The sequence below is a fragment of the Suricata suricatta genome, chromosome 4, assembly GCF_006229205.1.
Source record: "Suricata suricatta isolate VVHF042 chromosome 4, meerkat_22Aug2017_6uvM2_HiC, whole genome shotgun sequence".
Classification (NCBI taxonomy): Eukaryota; Metazoa; Chordata; class Mammalia; order Carnivora; family Herpestidae; genus Suricata; species Suricata suricatta.
In genome coordinates, this window is record NC_043703.1 from 65,999,160 (window position 1) to 66,020,913 (window position 21,754).

The 21,754-nt window shown below is 36.2% G+C and overlaps 1 long non-coding RNA gene across 1 annotated transcript in view; it reads left to right on the top strand.

Annotated features, from left to right (window-relative positions):
- LOC115290815 overlaps positions 1-12,951 on the top strand; it is a 40,200-nt gene extending 27,249 nt beyond the window's left edge. Inside the window, exons 4-5 of the long non-coding RNA XR_003908225.1 lie at positions 8,957-9,052; positions 12,474-12,951. This is a non-coding gene — a long non-coding RNA (uncharacterized LOC115290815). The remainder of the gene's footprint in view (positions 1-8,956; positions 9,053-12,473) is intronic.
- The last annotated feature ends 8,803 nt before the right edge of the window (positions 12,952-21,754 follow it).

The following is a 21,754-nucleotide window of genomic DNA, read 5'->3' on the forward strand; positions in this document are numbered from 1 at the left end:
ACTTGTTGGGACAAGCACCAGGTGTTGTATGTAAGCAATGAATCATGGGAATCTACTTCTGAAAGCCAAAAGCACACTGTATACACTGTATGTTAGCTAACTTGACAATAAATTATATTTTAAAAATTAAAAAATAAATGATTCCATTGGAAAAAAACCTGATACTCTATATCAGAGGGGGCAATCTATTAACACAGTATTCTAAGAAGACAAACATAAAACACCTCAAGATATTTACTAGAAATTATTTTATTCTTTCCTAAGTAAAAGGCTATTCATAAAGACTGAAACTCCATACTTCCTCCAACCAAGTGTCTGGCACATAAAAGGCAGATAAACCGAGTGTTTCCGAATTAGATCAAATTAGTAAGAAAAATGATGCTGGGCATGAAGTAGACATCGTGGGTTTATTTCCACTCCCGGAAGTAGGTGCATTTAATTTAGCTTATGGCAGAGATCTATCTATTCAATACAGTGGCCCAAAAGAGAGATGATCAGCTCAGTCAAACACTGAACACAATAAGGCAGCTTTCAAAAGAGGAGGCTCAAGTATCACTGTTTTGCCTCGAATTGCTACATTATGCAAATCAAGCTGTAGGTATTTCTAGGATGCTCACTCTACCTGTTTACTCAACCATATTGTGAAACACCAGTGTTACCCACAAACATCTTTAGTCAAGGAGGTTTGGGGTCTAAGGAGTATTAAGAAACTGCTTAAGAAGATGAATATCACTCTTATGATGGGGTCAGGTCTCACTATCTCAGAGAAAGGACTATGCTACCAAGGGTTGCTCTCCAGGTTTTTATTCTGGTCCAAAGCTTGTCTTCAGACACAGAAATCCTACCTTTCAATCATCCTAGTGAGATTAATGCCTATCAGATATCTGAATGTATCTTTATGTTAAACCCAGATCTGCTTACTTTAAAATATGGGCAGTGGACCAAAATTACTTGGAAACTATTAGTGTGACAAATGAGCATCTATAGTATCTATAGTAATACGATTACTAGCACAGAATATCCAGGCAACTGGACAGAAATACCTCTTTTTATTTTAATGATGTAAACAAGCTTGCTTTGCAATTGCTAAATAACACAAATATCAACCCATTTTCACATATCTTCTGAAATAGAAATGAGAAACAGTAAAACAACAAAGACTTCCCCAAAAATGATTGAAACAATGAGCTGTGTTTCAGTGTTTTTTCCCTGCCTCAGTTAATGTAAATGTGTATATGGAAAATTGTGTCATGTGTATGCATCATGTCTAGTAAGAATACTGGGTCAAAAGTAATTGGGTTTCTTTTCTGTTACATATTAGAACTTACGAGATGTCCATGGGCTTCACCAGCCATAGTTTGTTTATTCTAATCAGGGTCCCTTCTGAAACCACTTCCCTGAGGAGAGGAGGAGTGCTCAGGGCCAGAGCTCCCGAGGGACAACCAAAACGGAATCCTTCACATCAGCAGTTCAAGTACTGATCCAACTTCCCATGAAGAATAATATTTTGACTTAACTGGTTCAAAGAAGTAATCCCAAGGTTCTGCATGTGTTTCTTGAGCTTTTTCGTGAAAGGAAGGTTACAGTTAAGACACAGATTTAAAGCAAGAAACCACTATTAATTTCACCTGCCATAAAAATCAATAACTAATATTTTAAACTTTCTCACTCTTTCTTTCTCTTTCATTCTTTGGCTCAAGGAATGAAGTCTGTGTATATTCTCTCCTATGATTCATGGGCTTGTTTGAAAATTTAGGCAAGTCAGTCAACAACCCCATTTGACAATCCTGTTAGGAAAGTTATCTGTTCCAAAAGGTCATTAGAATTTAAGCCTTCATCAAGCACTTGTATAAATTATCTCCAAATCCCATTTTCTTGTCCCACTTAGCTACAATTACAAGGAAACTGGTCACTACTGGAACGCAAGTTCTCAGAATTCAAAGTATTTACAGTTTTCTGATGGGAAATCAATGTTTCCAACAGAATGTATTTGATGAATGTATATAAATAGGAGCTCACTGCACCCTATGCTGTTATTTCCAATGGGGAAGAACAATAACCAGGATATGGGGAAGAGAAGCGTGGACTCAAGAGTACATCCCATTACACTGAGACTTGTAATCTCAGAATTTGGGTCACAGAGAAGCAGCATCACACTTTTCTGGCTTTCACTTTGGCCCTCTAAGGTTTTAAAGGCTGTTTCTTAAAGCATTGTCAGTATTAAGACATTCATCTCTTTCCACTAAGATTCTTGTGAGTGGTAATAAAATTGTTTTCATTTCATTTGAGAAACCAAGCCAAGGTTTTATTACATTCAGAAAGGCTGCTGTCCAGCTGTTTGGACACCAATGGCACGCTAATGTAATCATGAGCAAAGTCAAATGGGGCTGGCTTAGAAGACTGGACGTTTTATCCAGTTACTGGATGTCAGTCTATTTCTGTTCTAGAATCTCATTAAGTCAGAACAGTTTTTAGCATCTTAATCCATTTCTGGGCCTAGCTAAGGTCATGGAGAGCTCCCTTCATCTCTACTTCTTCAGGCCAAGCCTCGGCTAAACTAAGAACATCCCCCACCTCCTTGCACATGTCTGGGGAGTTCATATTCTTGGATTCTTGTTTCATCTTCAGTTCTCAAACCAAGTGCCATTATTTCCCTTCTAGAGCAGGAAGAGTGGTGCCTCACATTGCATATTAATAATTTGTCTCCTACTCCGTTCCACAGAAATATCAAGTGATTTGTAAGATATAGTATATAATCTAAAGAATGACATAAATATACCTCTATGCATGTACATGATAGACCATCTCTAGAAGGATACACAAGAAATGGATAAAAAGTAGGTTCTTCTGGGGAAGGGAGCTGGGACAATTCAGGATAACTGGGTAGAATAGAGACTCACTTCATACTGTCTCCTCCTGTGTGATGTAAGAGCCATTTTACAATGTGTTTTCCTCTTCAGAGAAAAAAAATGTACTTCCCTATTCAGAAGAAAAAAACAGTATAGAAAAAATGCATGGAATAAAGCATAGAATGCATTATGTTCTCATTTGGATAAACAAAAGGATCTGTATATAGAAATGAAAATTTCTAGAAGGATACACAAGAAACTTGATATTAGCTAACTCTAAAAAGTGGGACTGGTGTTCCAAAGTGGGTGAAAGATCACTTTATCCTTAAAATTTTTCATTATGAAGGAAATTTTACATATAACATGAAATGCTGGTGGATTCGGGAAAAGAAAAGGGCATGATTTCTAATCTAGCAATTTCTGAGAAGGATCAGGTGCCCTTGAACTGAGGTGTTATTCAAATAACCAAAGCTGTCATCCCAACACACACACACACACACACACACACACACACACACACACACAGGAAAAGCCAGAAACACAAACACCACTAGCTTGACTGAGTATGATTTTACATCTTATCAGTAAGAATGAGCTGTCCAAGCAGCACGCCTAGTTTATCACACATCTAAGCCATTTTTCAAACTTTTGTGTCATTAACAATGTGTCAAACACAATCTGCTGCATTGTCAAGACTACATGAGAGAAATATAATTCTGGTTTCCAATATCTATATTGGAATTTTATGCAACATGCATCCTTTTAAGACACCCTTAAAATTTGGTTAAAAGAGAGGTGCATTTGCAGGCCTAAAATTAAGAGTTATCTGGACAAATTAGGTAAAATAACAAACAAAACAAAACAAACCATATTCCTACCACCTCAATCTCTCTTCATTGGAACTAGGAAGAGTGGCTGTGGGAAGACACTCCTCTCTATTATCCTGTCTTGTTTTCCTCACAAGAGAACCACCTAAGTCTTCATGCGCATGTCAGACTTTGTTCAAGAATGAATTAGGGAATTGTAATCTGTGTGTGAGTGTGTACCAGGGAAGAAAGCATGACGATTTCATTTACTTTGTGTTTTGTGAAAAATAACAATAGCAACAACAAAGGTAGTATGGGCAGCCATGAACAATTTGCACCAGGATAATAAGTTCAGTGTTTAAAATGTACATGTGGGCTCTATCTTCCTACCTTCAAAGCATATTATATCATTCTATCTGGGGGTAAAGCCTCAAATCTATATTTAGAACAAGTTTCCCAGGCAAGCCATAGGTGTATAATTGTCTGAGAATCTGGGATCTAAGAAATAAAGGCAATAATAGCACTATAGCTGACATTGATGGAATGTTTTCTATTTTCCAGTCACTGTTGTCCCCCTCCTGTTAAGCCCCTTCATTACTCACCTAGACTATTGCCTCACCATCTCATCTAGTGTCCCTGATTCTGCTTTCATTCCATCCACCCCACAAACCCCATAGCAGCAGAGTCTTTTAAGAGATAAATCATTTCATGTGGCTCCATTCCTCAAGGTCTTCTATGGCCTCTCATCTCATTCAGAATAAAATCTAGACTTTCCCAATGGCCTTCATAGTCCCACATGAACTGGCCTCTCTAATTTCTATAACAATCACCCTCTGCCTCCTTCACTCTTCTCCAGCAACTCTGATTTCCATTCTTTCCCTCGGACACACCAAGGACACTTTCACCTCCAATTCTTTGCACTTATATTTCCTCTGCTTGGGAAGGCTCTTTCCTGAGTTATACACAAGTTTCACTATTCACTTAAGTAAATATTCATTCAAATATTCTTTCTTTAGAGAGACTATCTGTGGCAAGCAGCCTCCAAGAAGGTGTCCAAAGATTCCTACCTCCTACTATTTATGACCTTGTACCATCTCCTCCCCGTCAAAATGCTTTTAACCAATAGAATATGGCAACATTTAGTCGATATCACCCCTATAGTTAGGACACAGAGATTGTCACTTCCGCCTTGCCAGGAGACTCTCTTTCACTGCCTTTGATGAAACAGCTGCTATATGGCAGAGTCCCATGTGGCAAGAAACTAAGGACAGCTTCCAGCCAATAGTCCACAACAGTCCAACAGCTACTGAGGAGCTAAACCCTTTCGACAACCACACAAGTGAGTTTGGAAGTGGGTCTTTCTCCCAGTCAGACCCTGGAATGCAACCCCAGACCTTACAGAAATCTTGATTGCAGCCTTGTAAGAGATTCTTAAGCTAAACCATGCTCAAATTCTAGAGCTGTAGAAACTTTGAAATAATAATAATGTATGTTATATTAAGCTATAAACTTTAGGGATATATTTTTACTCAGCAATAAAGAGCAAATACAGTTCCTTGATTACCTTTTATGTAATAGAATCTACCCATTCATCCTCTGTCTCTTAGTCTTGCTTTATGCTTTGTTTCTTTTTAGTTCACACCATCACCTAGCATGTGCTCACCACCCCCCACCATATATAAATTTTTGTCTGTTTCCACTTACTGGGTTATTAGGTACTTTCATTTGTTATTACATGCCAAGGACCTAGAAGAGTACTTGACACACTATAAATTCTCAATAAATGTTTACTGAATTAGAGAATTACTCATTGAATCTTTCCAGCCAATGATTATATACATATATTACTTTCTCTTTTTTTCTGAGAAAACAGAGACATGCAGATTTTAAGCACTCGTGAAGATATGATAGAGGTAGTAGAGGTAGGATTTGAATTCAGTCTGTCTGACTCTTTACTTTTCCCATTATAACAATGTTTCTCAAACTGGGGCTCCACAAACTCCCAAGGGTTTCAAACTAATTCTCAGGCATTAAATTTTTTAATAAAAAATAAATCTGTATTGATAACCTACAAATATAAGCATATTCTGTAACAGCTGGATAACCACAATTTTATATATCTTGAGTAACCAGTTGAAGCTTGTGCATACAATTAGGTTGGCTCCTTGTTGATGATCACCTTGTCCCTGACTGCCTATCTATAGGCTGCAAGCCCCAGCATCAGATGCAGAGACAACTGTCCTACAGAGACTGTTTAACCAGACCCCACAACTACAGAAGTCAGATCTCTGCAACAAAACCCTTAGTATATTTGTTGTTTTTTCTGATTGAATCTTGAATGGTACACTAGCTCAATATGTATCCAAATAAGGCTGTAAAGTGGGCAAATACAATCAGTAAAGTTGTATGGGGGTATCTTGTCTAGAATTTCAACAGGAGGATATGTTATCAAAAGAGCCCATTACTAAGTTACTGTCAACACCTTGTGTCAGGATTTGTCTCTCAGCCTTGGCTTTTCCCAGCCCCTGCCTCTGTGTTTTGCTCTCTATCTTGCTCCCTACCATCTCAAGGGACATAGTGAGCCTGTTTGGAAATGGTTTCTTCCCCAAATAGGAGGCATGGAAGAATCTAAAAAGAGTCAAGGCCAGGAGCTGAGGATTAGGGATGCACTGTCGGCAGTATAGGGTGACAAGGCAGCTTTCCTCTAGGTCCCGCCACATGTGCAGCCCTGGCATTTCTGTGAGTCCTGGGACTTACTGCCTCTCCAGGTCATACAACATTGCCCAAGCACTCATGTGGCAACAACCACAGTATTTACCATGCATGGAATCATTTTCCAGAAGTCTTATGCTATCATTTCAGAGAAGTATATTCCTAAAGGAAACATTTTGAGTCAGAGTGTTCTCATCAAGAGGGCTCTGGATACAACTTCAAACCTTGATCACACCACTTTGAGAAACAACAGACAGAAATGGCCTTTTGAAAGAGCAAATTCACACGTTAAATGTCATGAAGCCAGGATGTTTCTTACTTTATTGTAATCTATACCTAAGTAATCCATACCTAGCCTTTAGAAGACTTGGTTATCTCCTTCCATGCAGGAGTAGCTGGGCAACATGTGGATTCTACTTTGCAGATGACATGCTCCTGCTTGAGTGAGAACAGTTCAGTTAATATATATTTTTTAATTTGAAGTCCAAAATTAGTATTAGGGGAAGACTGTTGATTATCTATATCACTTAAAAAATGTATTCTAAAGCTTAGCTCTGTATTTTTTCACTTTACTAAAGTCCAAGCAGCTTGAGTTTTATCTTTAACCATCTTCTTTGTTAATTTTTCCCCCAGAGGAATAATAATAACTGTGTATAGAATACCTACCATGTGCCATGCTCCATGCCAAGAGTTTAACCTGCTCTTCTACTTATCCTCAAGTTGGCTTGGTGAAGTAGATGTTATTGTCTCTGACTAGCACCAGGTCACGCAGCTAATAGGAGCTTCCTCAACCCCAAGTCACCTGGCTCCACAGCGAGTCATCATGACTCCTCTGAATCTACCAATTCTGGTTACTTATTCGGTGTTGCAGGACTTCAAGGCCTTCATTAGTATTTGAGCAGAACTAAAACTATGGTTTGTAGAATTTATTTTGGGGCATCTGGGTGGCTCAGGAGGTTGGGCATCTGACTTTGGCTCAGGTCATGATCTTATGGTTCGTGAGTTCAAGTCCCGTATGGGGCTCTCTGCCGGCAATGCAGAGCCTACTTTGGATTCCCTGCCTCCAGCTTTTTCTCTCTCTCTCTCTCTGCCCCTCCCCCTCTCAAAAAAAAGATTTTTTTTTAATCTTTAAAAAAAGAATTTAGTGTTTACCCTACCTCCAAATATCCTCCAGTTGTCTGGCCAAGCTAATATGGTCTTTTTTATGGGCAAGAATTTTATTTTGAAGATTTTAAAATTAAAATTGTGACTCTTTCTTTCTAATTGCAAATTATGTAGCCCTGTGTAACTTCCCCAATGTACTCTAAATCAGGAAATATGTATCTACCAGCCTGCCTGTGGATTGTGACTCAATAGGTCCTCATCTTCCAACTACCCCAGGAGGACACATGGAAGCCCTTTCCTGGTCTGTATTCTATTGGCTATATCTTTGGAAAAATCAAAGAAACTTTCACATTTCTTTGGCCTATAACTCTCAGTATCTTAAAATCCTGATGGCTTTCTCTGACTTCTTTTACTTCTAAAGATAAATTTTGTTAAACTTGGCCCCTTCTTCAGATTTCCAGCTATCTCTAGGCAAAGACTGGCAAAAAGAGATCATCTCACAAGTCAAATCCAATAGATTGGTAATAGATCCCAGCCAAGAGAATGATCCTGAAGTTTTATGTGGGTACAGGGAAAAAAAGCACATGAATAGATGGAGGAAGTCTATTAGGAACAGGAAGCCAACATGGTTGCCCAGGTGCCACAGATCTGCTCACCCTGCCTTACTTACACCGATTCTACCTGTGAAAACCCTATATCTCAAGTCAAAGCCTAATAAATAATATAATCAGAGCAGATGTGCCTGAGTGGCTCAGTTGGTTGAGTGTCTGACTTTGGCTCAAGTCATGATCTCATGGTTCATGGGTTCGGGCCCTGCATCAGGCTCTGTGCTGACAGCTTGGAGTCTGGAGCCTTCAGATTCTGCATCTCCTTCTCTCTCTGCCCCTCCCCTGCTCATGTTCTGTCTTTCTCTCTCTCTCCCTCTCTCTCAAAAAAAAAAAAAATTGAAAAAATTTTAAAAATAATGTAATCATAGCAAAGGAAGGATCAACCAACATCAACATAAGTATCTAGATTATTATTTGTTGTTGATTATATTTTTAGAGAATTTTAGTCAGGACGACTTCCATCTTATTGTCTTCAATGGTTCTCACAGAAAGGTAACTTTTGAAGCATTTTCTAAAATATAGCAAAATTTGAGTTGTTTTTAGACTTGTTTTGAGATTAATTAAAAAATGGTAGCAAATTGCTTACTGCATTATATACCAGCTCAAAATCCATTATATTTTGTATCATGCATGATAGGAATTTTACTAAAACTCATTAAAGCGACTGTGAAATTTAAGATGGTGTATGCAAATAAAGACAAATATTGTGTAGATAATTAAACAAACTCCTCTATTCTTGAAAATTGTACACCTTGATCATGGTTTCTAGGCCTTTACAATTCATCATGAGTATGACTTTATGTGTATAGTTGCAGATAAATCTTCTCAGTGCTATTGCTTTCATTTTCAGCTTAATACAAAATTATCTTTCTTGAAGGCATGAGACTATAACCACTTCTCAGTCAAGAGAATTTCCAAAATGCTTGGGTTTTTTCCAGAGTACTCTGCTGTTTCCACATGTCAAGGATTCTAGGTAAGCAGGCAAATTGAATACAAAGTCTATCTTCACACTATTTAAATCATATTTAAGATAAAAGTAAAGAAACAAACAAACAAAAAAAGCAGAAAACCCACCAAGATGAAGAGAGCAAGAAGAGACAAAACATACAAGAGATAAAATCTAGAAGCTAAAAGGTATATTATGAGTGGTAACTGACTTCCAATATCTGAGAAAACTATAATCTGAGTCTAAAGTAGGGGAAACTAACAAGAAGCAAATTGATGTTCACCTTCTAGCCCTTTGGGATCCTCTGGATTTGGCAGAAATAAGTTTTAAAAGGGCAGGTGCACAGGGCTACAACAGAGGAATGAGTTGAAGGGCTGGCTAAATTTTTAAGGAGAAAATTGACCTTTTGTTGTAATTATCTCTTCCCAAGTACAAGTGAAGCCTAGAGGTTTACTCTCTGGAGAATTAAATCTGAAACAATCTGATATTGCTCAAAAGAGATACAGCTGAGGGCAAAGAAGAGGGACTGTACTAAAAACAGGGAAGTTATGTGAATGTTGACATACTGAACTCTGAGACTTTCAACAACCCTCATCCTTCGGTGTCCAGAGAGCTAGAAGTTGGCTTTTTATGTCCCCTAAGCAATAAATGGAGAAACCTGATCTGTCCATGGGAAAGGACCTACGGAGATATAAAATTGAAGGTCCTGCAACAAAATAGTAGGCTCACAGCCAATCATTCCATATTCAAGCTCAGTAGTTGACAAGGTGTACTCATAAACATCAACTTCCAAGTAGCAATTTTTCTATCTGTTTTAAACAAGACCATTACAAAGAAAAAGTCAATTTAAAATAAAGAAAAAGAAATTAAGATAGGAAATAGAACAAAAAAAGTTTTTAAAACCATAATATTCTCAGAAATTTAAGAGAAGAAACTGCATTCTGGAGAGAATTTTTTAAGGATTATTCCAATAAGAATTCTCAAAAAATAAAAAATATAATGAAAAAATTCAAGAGAAGAGTTGAGAGCTAAAATTTAATAAATATCCAAAAATAAGAAAAACTCACAAAGAGATACAAAATACAGGGAAAAATAGTGTTAGTGGATCAGGATTCTAGTACTAGACTATTACCAACTCCAGTAAGGGAAAACAGAGACAAGAGAATGGTTAAATAAATAGTTCAAGAAAATTCCTCATGACTGAATAACATGAATTTCCAAATTGAAAGTACTGAGAACAATAAAATTAAAAAGATCTGTCTTCTTCAAAAGTCATGTCTTTATGAAATTTCACAATATGAAAGACAAAAATAAAATGCTAAGAGCTTCCAGAGGAACAATAATAGGTCATATTTAAAGAGTCATAAATAAAAATGACATTGTACTCCCCAAAAGCAGCATTAGAAATTAGAAGACAGTTGAGTACGACCTTAATAATTCTGAAGAAAAAAATTATTTCTAACATGGAATTACATGTCTGGGCAAACTATCAATCAAGGTTGCAGGTAATGTTAAAATATTTTGAGACATTTCATATTTCAAAAATTTTACTTTTGAAGCATCTTACCTTATAGAGTTACTAGAGGATGAACTCCATGAAAATAAGGGAGGAAATTAAGAGAGAAAAATTGGCTTTCAGGATACAGTCTGTCTAACACAGAAGGAACAGAATGCGAGTGATGATCATGGGCAGTCAGCCTAAGAAACAGTTATTAGAAATTAATGCAGAAGAACAGAGGACTCCAGAATTATGTTTCTAAGAAAAAAGACTACACACACACACACACACACACACACACACACACACACACACAATGTGGAGCACATAACCTGTTGCACTGAACCCATTGAGGGGACACTACACTTCTGGCAAAAGTGAAATACTCTTAGGGCATTTGGGAAAAAAAGGCAAGAATAAAAGGAGGTAATTATTATCTGCAGAGAAATCAGAAAGCTTTACAAGAAGGAGAGATATAATCATGGATACCAGGTGACAAAGCTATGACTAATAAAATAACTTAATGGAATTTGTGGCATAGCTGTTTTGGGAAGATGAGAGAATAATGAATACTTTAGGGAGAGGAAAGGGGGTATGTCTAAACAAGCTAAATCTAATCACAGAACACAATTAATGAATTATATCCAGAACAACTGAAAATCAAGAAATAGAATAACCAAGTCACTTTTGTATATGTAACAAAGTACCAGAAAAAACTAAAAAGTTGAAAGTTGTTGTCTCTGAGGAATGGAATTTAGTCACAAGGAGAGGCAAAGCCAGGAGCTGGTGTTTTTCATGTTAAATTCTGTAATACTATTTATCTTTAAAATTATGTACATGTATTAATTGTATAGAAATACAGCATTGTCTCTTTCAAATGAGTATATGTGCTTTCAGGCAAATAATTATCTTTTGCAATAGCCTAAATTTAGTAGTGAGCATTTTTTACATCCCCACTAAAAAACTCCTTCTAGCTACATTTTTAAATTTCTGCTGGAAACTAAGTCCCCATTGTCAAAATTAGCTTGAAAATGAAGATAATTATCAAAGAGGAAGGACTGCTTTTTCCCCCTGAAGAACAATTTAGTACTCTGACTCTCTTATCCACTTTGCCTTTGCAAAATTCATCATAGGATGGTAAGTAATGCTAGAATACGGAAAGATAACTTCTCTTGGGAAATTTTGACTGTCACAGACATGAATCTGGGGCCAGAATTCTCTGTATAATCGCCTCAATACTCCTCTCTAAGAGAAAGACCAGCTCTGACAAAGAACAGTAGCAGGGGAATGAGGAACGTAAGCCTTCTTCATTAAAGCCGCTCCTGTTTAGTGATTGAGGAGGTCAACCAACCAAGACAGAGAGGGGGGAAAGGACAGATTCCCCTTAAGTCATTGTGCAAGTTGAACCTTTTTAAGGATTTGTCCTCTAATTTATTCATTTCATCTCAGATAAATGCTTGCCACAAAAAAGAAGCCAGCTACTAGGTGGGAAATTAAGGCTGAGTAGTGATTGTATAATTATTTCTGTATAGGACACAATAACCTATACAGGTAACCTCTCTCCATCTTTTTAATGACCTCTACTTTTCGGTTAACCCGTATGATTTTTCAATAAAAGTCCATATAACTAAAATCTGTGAAGAAATGAAAATAAATGAGTGTTCGGACCTAATTTGCATATCAATGTAGTTTACTGTTTTCAAAATGCTAACCTGAGTCTTAAAAAATCTATTATCTCTTTCTGGTCTGTAATTACCAAATAATTGTATTCATCATTCTTAGAGCAATTTTCAAAGAGGTCTCATTACAAAGAAAAGTGTCTAATTTCCCAATTTTCTTCTTTTATTATTAGAAAATCTCTCTTTACAAAACAGTATCTAATACAAATTTCTGGTACATAAATGCTACGTTGAGCTTTTTCAAATTATTGTTATTTTTTCATTTCTTCAGATATCTGAAGAACTCATTAATGCAACACCCTGCGGGCAATAGGAAATATTGAAGACATCAAAAACAATGCCTGATGTGTCCCAGGATGTAATGCTGTCTTTCGGATTCAAAGGCGATACTAATGATGTGTGCATATGCAGTTTAAAAGACTGAAACACAGGCAAGAGTGTGTCTCCTCACACTCTGTCCACATGAAAGCAGAGCTTTGATTCATAGCTGCAAACACAGTTTGCTAAGCCTGCAGGTGCTTGAACATCAGCCACTTAGTCTCCACTCAGCCTGAAGCCTTTGTTCAGAGGTAGCTCCTTCATCCACGCGGATGCCTTATCCTGTTAGCCACGGCTAGTTCCCAGCAGTCCACAGCTGTGCCACATTGTTTCAAACGGAGCCTCAGGGCTTCCTTAAACTGTTTATTCTGTCTTCCTTGATTGCGGTGGTCCCACTTGCGCTCACTGCCCAGGGGCCGCTCAGGCGTGCTGCTGTCACTCACTCCACCTCATCTCCGGATAAGCCATGTCTGGAGACTGGCCGTGTGCCATGACTGGGGTTTTCCTAGTGATGAGCAGAAGTTGCGCTGGTGAAATTATGCAAGAGACCCAGTTTGCAGATTTCTTGCAATCTTTTAAATGTTTGTTTTTTGTTTTATGGTATTACTACTCCCTTTGCCCTCAGTCAAGTCTAGAGTCTACTGCTGTATTAGTACCACATCGGTATTCTTGATAAAGTGTAGTATTTTGTTTTCTGGCAATTAAGGGAGTGTCAGATTTTGTGCTACAAAGGCAGACAGCTTTTCATTTTATCTTGCCATTAAAAATCCTTGGATATTGTGGGTCTTGTGTGACCCACACTAGTAGATAATATTGATCTTTTTTTCAGTTTATTTATTTGTTTAAAAAGAGAGAAAGAGAGAGAGCCAGCTGGGGAGAGGCAGAGAGGGAGGGAAAGAGAGAGAATCCGGAGCAGGCTCCATGCTGTCAGCACACAGCTCAACTCAGGGCTTGAACTCACGAACCTGTGAGATCTTGACGTGAGCTGAAATTGAGAGTTGGACGTTTAGCTGACTGAGCCACCTGTGCTCCCCGATAATATTGGTCTTTTAAGGTCCATTGTAGATCCATTTGTAATTTGAGTCATGAAGCTGTCCATGATCACATCATAGGTATGGGGATCTTATAAGAACCACACAAGGAGGCAGGACAAAGATAACTTCTGTTTGTTCGTGTTCATGGATATTGCCATGAAATGTGAGTTACTCCATTCTAGACTCTTACCATAGCCTGTGGCCTTCTACATTCTATATTCTCTCCCTGGGCAATGACATCATGTAAAAATGTGCCAGAAATAAGGTAGAAATTTCATGAAAGCTAAACATTTAGTCACCAGTGACTATGAGATACTTTTTAACAACTCAATAAAGAATGTATTCAATTAAAACTCATATGCTCCATAAACTAAAAGTCACAAATTCTTAATACATCTACCTTTTAAAAATTCTATATCATAATTAATGTTTAATAATTTTGAAAAATACATGTGAATGTCTCAAACTTACAGCATTTAAAAAATATTCATGGGCATATAGACCAGTCTTGTACTTGACTAGAGAGTCACTGTATCAGAAAAGTATTATAAATCAAAGTAATGCAGATAAAGATTATTTTTAAGAGGATTATTGAAATGTAATTCATGAACTGTATAATTTACCCATTTAAACATGTATAATTCAATTATTTTTTAAAGACTACCATTTCTTCTTTTTTTAAGTTTATTTATTTATTTTGAGAGAGGGAGAGGTACTAGTGGGAAAGGGCGGAGGGAGAGAGAGAGACGGAGAGAGAGAGAGAGAGAGAGAGAGAGAGAGAGAGAGAGAGAGAGAGAGAGAGAATCCCAAGCATGTTCCACACTCTTGAGTACAGAGCCAGACATGGGGCTCAGACTTCTAAACCATGAGATCATGATCTAAATCTAAATTAGGAATCAGATACTTGACTGACTAAGCCACCCAGGAGTCCCCTAATGACTTTTTTTAAGCAGTAATTTTTAATATATTCGAGTTGCACAATCATTGCCACAATTAATTTAAGAACATTTTCATCACCCTAAAAGAAACCCCATATTTCTGTAAGCCTCAAATCTTCCATACCCTCCCCATAAGCCCTACACAACCACTATTCTACCTTTTGTTTTTATAAATTTCTTTATAGATTTTTCTAATCTGAACATTTCATATAAATGGACTAAAGTAATAAGTGGTCTTTTGTGACTGGCTTCTTTCACTTCACATAATGTTTTCAAGTTTTATCCATGATGTATCATGTGTCAAAACTGCTCTTCTTTTAATGGCTAAGTAATAATCCATTGTGTGAATATATTACTTTTATTTATCTATTCATCAGTTCATAGATATTGGGTTGTTTCTATATTTTGGCTAATTCTGAATAATGCTGCTTAGAACATTAATGAACAAGTTTTTGTGTAGACATGTTTTCATTAGTCTACCTAGCAGTGGAATTTCTGGGTCAAATAGCCATTCTATGTTTCACTTTTTGCAAAAGTACCAGACTTTTCCAAAGTGGCTGTATAATTTTACATTCCCACCAGCAGAGCAAGAGCTTCCTGATTTCTTCACATCTTCATCAACACTTCTTATTACTTTTCTTTCTGATTACAGCCTTCCTCATGGATGTAAAGTGGTGGTATTTCATTGCAAATAGTCTTGGGTTTGGTTTTGGGTTTTTTTGTTTGTTTGTTTGACAATTCTATGCATAATTCAGTGCTCACCATGATAATGTAGTTACCATCAGTCATCATACAAAGTTATTACAATGTTTCTAACTCTGTTCCTTATGCTGCACTTTTCATCCCTGGAAATTTTGTACCTCTCTCTCATTGTGGTTCTGATTTTCCTAATGATAAATGATGTTGAGCCTCTTTATGTAGACTTATTGGCCATTTTCTATGTCTTCTTTGGAGAAATATCATTCAGATCCTCTGCCCATTTTTTTTTAGCTGTAAGAGTTCTTTATGTATTCTAGAGATAGCCCCTTATTAAATATGACCTTTAAATATTATTATATTCCATTCTGTGGGTTATCTTTTCACTTCCTTGATATTGTACTTTGAAGCAAAAAAAGTTTTTAATTTTGATGAAATCCAATTTATCTATAATTTTTCATTGTTGTTTGCGCTTTTGGTGTCATATATAGGAAGCCATTACCAAACCCAAGGTCATAATGATGTAATTCTAAGTTTTCTTCAGAATATTCTATACTTTTAGTTTTTATGTTTAGGAAACTGATTCATTTTGAGCTAATTTGTATGTATGGCATAAGGTGAAGTTCCAACCAATTTCATGCATTTGTATGTGGATATCTACTTGTCCCATATCATTTGTTGAAATTGATAACATTTAAAAGTAGTATCTAGGGGCACCTGGGTGACTCAGTTGGTTGAGCATCCAACTCTTGATTTCAGCTCAGGTCATAATCCCAGGGTCATAGGATTGAGGCCCATATTGGGCTCCATGCTGAGCATAGAACCTGTTTAAGATTCTCTTTCTCTTCCCCTGCCCTTCTCCCCAACTCCACACTCCCTCTCTCATTCTCTTTAAAAAAGAAATGAAAAAATAGTATCTGATTTTATTATAGGAAAAACTTACTGTATAAGGTTGAAATTCCTGATAAGGACCTGGACCTAAATTTATTTAGGCATGATCATAATCTGGTCTTAATCACCAACTTTATATAAAACATACAGATTTGTTAGTAAAATTTAGTACAAATGTTTCAACTAAATACTGGGCAACATAGTTAGCATGTTCAATCTCACAAAGTTGTATTTAATAGGCTACAGTATCATAACATATTATATAGAAGCTCTTTCCCTTTTTGTAGTTAGTGGTTTAGTTTTCCTGCAATAAATCAGTTAATTGAAAGAAGGCTTATGGGTGTCCTGAGATGATGACACTTTCAAAGAGAGGTTTTGAGAGAAAAATGTTGGAAAACATTAATTTAAAACTCATGAATGACTCTGTATGAAAATAAAGCAAGGATATCTAGTTGCCTGGCTTGTGTTTTTCATTATAAACTTCCCAGCAGAAAGGTGGGTATCAGAGAACAAGCTCTTTGCAACTGTGGTGACTTCAAAATAGAGAGTTCATTTGCTTTTTTGAATTGTTACCAAATATTGGGCATTTTTCCTTGGCTCATAATGTCGTACAAACTTATATCGGCTAGTCCTTATTTATGTGAAAATTTCTATCACTTACTCCCTAACCATATTATTACGTTTCAATGTCATGAGCCTCAAAACCTGGGCCTAAATAATAGTCAAATAGGAAGACACTAAATTTCTGGGTTTAATAGTAATTTATAATATTAAAGAATTTTCCTGCTTATCCATAATACCTACATGTAGTTTTTGAAATTCAGACCAGCACTAGAGTTCATTACCTTCCCAATACCAGCAATTTTTCCTTGTTTGTTTGTTTACACTGAAAACTAAGGCTCAAAATAGCCATTTCCAATCCAGTGAATGATTTCTTGGTACTTCAAATAGAATTTATATCTTGACCATTCTATCCCTAATTTTTAGACAATACATTATGATACTGTAACCCATTAAAGAAACTTTATAAGATGGAACTTGGTAACTGTTTTGCCCAGTATTAACTTTAAAAAAAATTATACTAAGTCATACAACAGAAGAATAAATCATTAATTGATCGATTTTACTGAAGTAAAATTTATGAACAAAAACATGCATAGATTTTAACTGTAGAATTTGTTTTTTAAATTTCAGATTCTTGGAGAACAATGGCTTGGTTATAAGTTTCAAGTTTTACCAAAGTGTTCCTTTCTCTTTTTGGGGGTGCTTAATGTCCTGAGTTGTGCTTGTCTTCACATTTTAGACCAATGTTTTTCAAACTTTAGTGGGCATCTAAGGGTAGAATTTGATGAGTTTTCACAGATGTAAATATTCACTGATAAACGTAACCACCAGTACAATCAAGATGTAGAAGATTTTCATCAGTCCAATGGTTTCCTCTAGCCCCTTTGCAAACTCCACTCCCACACCTGACCCCAGAGTACCACTGACCTGCTTTCTGTCACTAGAAGCTAGTCTTGCCTTTTCAGTGATTTAACATCAGCAGAATCATACAGTATGTACGTTTTTGTGTCTGGCTTCTCTAACTCAGCAAAATGTTTTTAAAACCCATGAGTACTTTGTTCCTTTTTATTGCTGAGCAGTATTCCATTGTATTCAAATACCCAATTTATTGATTCCCTCACCTACTGCTGGACATTGGAGTCATTTCTAGTTTTTGGCTACAATAAATAAAAGTGTTATAATATTTGTGTATAAGTCTGTATATTTTCATCCCTTTTGGGTAAATGCACAGAAGCTGGATTGCTCCATCATACAATATCTGTATATTTAACTTCATTAAAAACAAAATCAAAATACTCTGCCAAAATCTTTTCCAAAGTAGTTATATCATTTTACACTCCTCCCACCAGCAATATATGAGTTCCAATTATTCTACCTTATGGGTTACTGAGACAATATTTCTTTGTTTCTGCAAAATTGGGGCTAAAAAATGTGAGATGCTGAGCTGAGAGCCAGCTTTGTGAAGTTAATTTACAACTATGCTGTAGTGAGAGAACTCCAGAGAATTATCTAACTTCGTATGTGTATGTTTATATTTAAGAGAAAATAAAGCTTATGATTTTGAAGACATCTCTAGATTATAAAAAGCTTGAGACAAAGGGGCTTATCTGGTCATTGAACAAACTAATTTGCATTTCAAAAAATTAGAATGGGAGCCAAAGATGCCTTCCAACCCATCTCTAAGGAGAAAAGACTTTTCTCTCTCTCCTGGGATACAAGGAAGAGATAGCTGACTTTATTCTACAAATAAGCAGAGAAAATCCATTTTATCCATCCCTTGTATAGGGAATTTTTCCATCTGGCTTTCACTGCATTGCAACATCAGTAATCAATGAAGCAAGGAAGCCAGCTACAGTTATTATTATGTAAATAATAAAACAAATCTGTCTTCTGATCCAGAACACTGTGTATGCAAGAAAAAATTAATTATGATTAATATTCAAAACTCAACCTGTACCCTCACCAACACATGCTGTTCTCAAGATTTTCAGCTTTAGTCATACCAGTGGGTGTGTGATAGCACCTCATTCTGGTTTCTATTTACATTTCTCTCAGGAATAATGATGAGAATCTTTTCCTGTGCACGTCTCCTCCGTGTCATTTCTGTTAATATCTTTTGTCTCTTTTTGTTGGGTCTTTTTCTTCTTCTTACTGAGTTGTGGGATTTCTTTATATACAAGGTATATGTCCTTTGTTATATATGTGCACTGTGAATATTTTCCCCTTCAGTCTAACTTGCCTTTCAATTTTCTTAATAGCACCATTCAGACAGCAAACATTTTTAGTTTGGATGGAATAAGAATGAATATAGGTATCAATGAAACAAAATTGAGTTCAGAAGTAGACCCACACATTCATGGTCATAGATTTTTCAACAATGGAAACAAAGTAGTTCTATTGGGGAAAAAAAGCAGATTTTTCAACAAATGATGGTGGACAACTAGATATCTAATTGGAAAAAAACCAAAACAAACAAACAAAATATGTCTTATATAGCACACCATACATAGAAATTCGTTCACAGTACAATATAGACCTAATCATAGAGTGAAAAGCCATGAAACTTCTAAAAGTAAATAGAAAATCTTCACAAGCTTTGGGTAAGCTAAGATTTTCTTATAAGACACAAAAAGCATAGCATAAAGCAGAATATTTTTAAAACACTTAAATACTAAGCCCATGAAGAAATTAAACTGTTATTTTCTCCAATTATAAAATCTTACACATTCAAATGAATTTCCCATAAGGTAAATCATCCCATTGCTGGTAGATGACTGGAGGGTCTGATGGACAATGGAAGGCCATATGGCCAATGTTGACTAAATGGAGATTACTCTTCTGCCTTATAAACAGGCTGAGAGTAGCGGGTATATCCCAAGGAACTAGTTTTTGATCCTGATCTTTGGGTTTAGTCTACCTCTTAACTACACTTATTACTTCTTCCTTTCTCTGGGGTAATGGTTTGCTTTAGGGTTGGCCTAGTTTCCATTAAGCTTTAAACATGTCCTAATTAATTTTCTCAGCTGTAGTTATACTGAGATTGTTCTCACATGTGACTTCCAAGGGATGCTGTAGTCATGACAGGATGGGACATGGCTTTGCTAAGAGGGGGGAAAATGACAGTATTGAGCATGAGCTCAGTTAATGTCAAGAGAAGATTATCAAGAAAATACCCTATCCTATTGAAGGTTGCTGTTGGAGAAACATTATCATAAATATCCTTTTCCCTTTTCCTTATACACATTTTAAAAATTATTTTATTTTCATTATAAAATGTTGTAGACATACAGACAAGAACTGAAAATAATCTCAGAATTCCTTTGTACCTACATGATACTTTTAACAGATCTATCTGAAATTGTGGTTGCCTCCTCCCATTCAGGGGCTTTGGTATACTTCTCACTCACTGCTCATAAGATTTCTTAATTTCCAAAGCTGAATACTACTTGTTCTTCCAGCTTTCTTCTTGGTTGTTTTCAGCACTGGGGTCTGTGATCCCATTTCTCTCTGTGCTGAATTTGAATATCTCCTAGTCATTGACAGTAAACACATATCTTTTTCACATTTGAAATCAATAACTCTTATCAGTAAATAGTAGCCCTAGGATTAAAAAAAAGTTGTAAAAAGGAAGATATGTTGAGGGAGTCTAGCATGCAATATATAAAAATTGAGAGAAAACCCTGGTGCAAATTGATGTAGCCAGAGGAAGGGACAGCATGATCAATAAAGAATGGACCACCCTTTAATTTCCTTGTCTTCAACACAGATTCATAAAATTTTAAGCTAGATTCTGTAACCATTTCCAGGAAAAAGGAAAACGAGCACAACAAAAATTACTTTGAAAACTCTGCTAAACCCTGCCTGTTACCTTTTATCTCTTTAAATCTGAAGCTCTTTGCATAGACACTTTGGAGTTTTAAAAATCAAAGAACCAAAAGGGAAATCCACCATCTGAAAATGCACCATGCCTTCTTACATTTGCTTTGTCACTACACTAGTAGGAAATACATCAGGCTCTCACAGTTATACATTTTACTCCTAGTTTTGTGCTTGTGCAATTTTAGAAGTATATAAACTCTCTCAGGTGTAATGCTAGTCAAAGATAGCATACTTACAACCAAAGAATGTTAACACATGTGTGAAATATCCAAGAGAAGAAATAATGTAAAAATACAAAACTGATATTGTCATTTGGATACATTTATACAGTTTGGACACAGTTTTATTGTAATAAGATAAAATCTTATTACAATAATACTGGGTATATCTTAAATACTTTCAGTATATTGGAATTACATGATATGGAGTTTTATTTGAAATAAATGAGCCATCACTTGGGAATTGAAATATTTTGTAGTCAAAAGATATTTATGGAATGGTCCTTGATCTGTATTAAAAATATCTTTTATTCCTCAAACCTAGGTTATTTGTGTTATGAAACAGTATGCAGAAAAGATATTTTGTTCAACCCAAGGGAAATAAACTCAAATGTAAAGGTTACAAACAATACTAAAACTGAATTATCTAAAAATGATGAATGTTTAATAACATAAGGTTAATGATCAACAACAGCAAAAAAAAAAAAAAAAAAAAAGACCCAGCTACCAAGAAAAATGCAAATCACCAAAGCCAATAAAAATATGTTTTGGTCTCACTAGTAAGTCCAAAAAATCAAACTAATGCAACAAGGTATCATTTTTCAACTATTCAATCAGAAAAGACCTGGACATATGCATTGAGAATGGTTTAGAAGGATTCACAGTAAAGTGTTAATATTGGCTACCTCCAATGGATGGAATTAGAAAAGGAAAGAGTGGGGCGCCTGGGTGGCTCAATCAGTAGAGCTTCCAGCTTTGGCTCAGATTATGATCTCACAGTTCGTGGGTTTGAGCCCCAAGTCGGGCTCTGTGCTGACAGCTAGCTCAGAACCTGCCCCCCTGCTTCAGATTCTGTGTTTCCCTCTCCCTCTGACCCTCCCCTGCTCAGGCTGTCTCTCTCTGTCTCTCAAAAATAAATAAAAAACATTAAAAATTTTTTTAAAAAAAGGAAAGAGTAAGTGAATTCTGTATTAGAGATTTTTTAAATTTCCTATCTAAGACAACATGTATTTG